Below are 2,276 nucleotides of genomic sequence, written 5' to 3' on the forward strand. Positions count from 1 at the left end.
ATAAAAATAATTCACAAATTTATTATTTTGGTAAAAAAACTTTAAAATATTAAAATAAAAACCTTAAAGCTTGCAATTTTCACTTTCAATTTGTGATTTTTGTAGCCGCAACCGGCAAGCGTTTTTTAAATAGAAATTTGTGCGCCAAATAATTTAATTTAAATAAATATATGTGACAGATAGACTGTGCGATTAAAGGCACACACAATATATGTATGTGCATACATATACACAAAGTATACATTAATATAATCTAAAACGGGTAAGCACTGTCAAGTTGTAGGTCGACGAGTATCCGGCGTCAAATTGAAGATGATTGAATTAACCGCATATAAAAATAGCCTTTACTTAAGATTATTATAGCAAGCATATATTTAAGGCCTTAAATATACATAAGTATAGGTAAGTATGTGTGTCATGTTTGTATGTAACTATTGTACTTAAGTAAAAACTTTAGTAAATCTCAATTTGAAAATTATTTTTTTTAATGAGTGTTTTGCAAACCAAGGGTCAAGTAACTCGTAAAATGTCTGTAAGTACATAGTACGTATCCAAGTAGGATGGGTGAGTGCTGAGCATAGCTCCAGAGGTGCTCACCGCAATCAATTTTCAATGCCAGCTGAGCGCATACGATTTTTTAAGCTTTAACAAATGTGACACACTTATTACAATTAAAGTAGCGCTCACAATAATTCTTGCACGCTCTCCTACTCTCCACTCCAACCGCCCGCGCGGCACATTCATTCCGCCATGGTGGCCAATGTTTCTGCGTCTTCTGCGATATACATGTATGTATGTAAACATATCAAATCAATGATCGCGTGCATTTCATTCAAAAATCAACAAACGAATTTTCTATCCAAAACGCCTGAGTGAACCACCAACCATAAATAGTATATGCGATTTGCCTTGCCGACTGATTTTACCTCCGCCAGTTCAGCTACTCTTTTTCTCTCGCGTGTGTAATGTTTGTATGTATGTATGTATGTTAATAAGGTGCTCAGCAAGTTTGCTGCGCAAACGAAAATTGGAATAGTCGCGCGAACATACACGGTGCACCGAAAGAGCAAGAGAATGAATGCTACTCAATTGGATATCAGAATATCGTCGGCGTAAAGTGAGCGCACGAAGCGTTCGAGCAGCGACTATATAAACGCGGCGCATACTGATCGCGTGCTTTAGTTATAGCGTGGATATATTTCAATTTCAAATTCGAAAAGGTAAAAATGCCAAATGAATATCGCGAAACTTGGTTTAATAGCAGACGGTAGTAGTGTGTTGCTTTTGCGAACGTCAACTGCTGAAATTTACATAAATGAACATATTCTATTCAGTCTACTTTTTTCTTCTCGTTAAATATATCTGTATGAATACATATGTGTGTGGCAACGTAGTTACTTTAGTTGTTGGTTGGCAAAGTTAAATTTGGCGGCATTCGGTACGCTTGAGCTGAGACGCGAATTAAAGTGGTGTTCAAATGTCTGGCGAGTCAAGGAAACTATGATAAAGTGCAAAAAAATTGTTATAAAGTAATTTTTCTACTAAATGCAATCTCATTAAAAAAGCGTTTTGTTATGCCTCAATTCGTTTGCCCTTTTCAGTAGTTGTGTAAAAAGGAACGAACTATGTAATTAACTGACCGTACGAGTGCTGCTACTACGAAAGTGGATTTTTTACTTAAATGTTGCAAAGCTCAGAAATTATTTGGTGTTGTTTTTGTGTTTATTCACATAAATTTAGCATCAGCTATGTGGCGAATTTTTCACAGATCAAAAACAGCTTTTTGTACTCAGCAAGTTGCAGGAAGTATTATAAAGTATCGGTGTGAACACAAAGCAGCAATTAGTGACGCGAAATGCTGGTGAAGGTCGAATGAAAAAAAACAACACTAATGAAAAAACATATGCATAAACAGTAATTCGCACAAATGGTATGTAATGTTAGAAAAGAGGAAAACTTTTAGATGTTATGTAATTGAAATTAGAAAGGATTTAAATAGCCTGAAAAATGAAATTCACTTATGTTAATTATTAGAGAACATTTTAATAACGATTGCATGTGGATAAGATAATAAAGTTGTATTACTTAAAAAATTATTAAGATAATTATGAAAAAGTGTGCATTTAGCAGTGGTAATATCAGTGAGCAAATAATTACAATTTTATTCATCTAATTTGTGCAAGGTTTATGGTTTGAATTGTATAAAAAAAAAAAAACAGTGAAAAAATACAAGCAATAATTGGTGAAAGTAATATAATAATTTAGAAAAAAATTAA

The 2,276-nt window shown here is 33.6% G+C and overlaps 2 protein-coding genes across 3 annotated transcripts in view; one reads left to right on the forward strand and one right to left on the reverse strand.

Moving 5' to 3' along the window:
* LOC108975729 (RING-box protein 2) overlaps positions 1–2,276 on the reverse strand; it is a 42,256-nt gene that overhangs the window by 25,448 nt on the left and 14,532 nt on the right. The window lies entirely within an intron of this gene.
* LOC108975708 (facilitated trehalose transporter Tret1) overlaps positions 1,150–2,276 on the forward strand; it is a 13,778-nt gene continuing 12,651 nt past the window's right edge. The window contains exon 1 of one of the 2 annotated variants that reach the window (XM_018944404.1): positions 1,150–1,220. The gene's annotated coding sequence lies outside the window, so the exon portion shown is untranslated. Of the gene's footprint in view, positions 1,221–1,910; positions 1,931–2,276 lie in introns of those variants that run through there. The other variant, XM_018944410.1, reaches the window with a different exon arrangement.

This window comes from Bactrocera latifrons, unplaced genomic scaffold (assembly GCF_001853355.1).
Source record: "Bactrocera latifrons isolate USDA-ARS-PBARC rearing strain unplaced genomic scaffold, ASM185335v1 scaffold_114, whole genome shotgun sequence".
NCBI lineage: Eukaryota > Metazoa > Arthropoda > Insecta > Diptera > Tephritidae > Bactrocera > Bactrocera latifrons.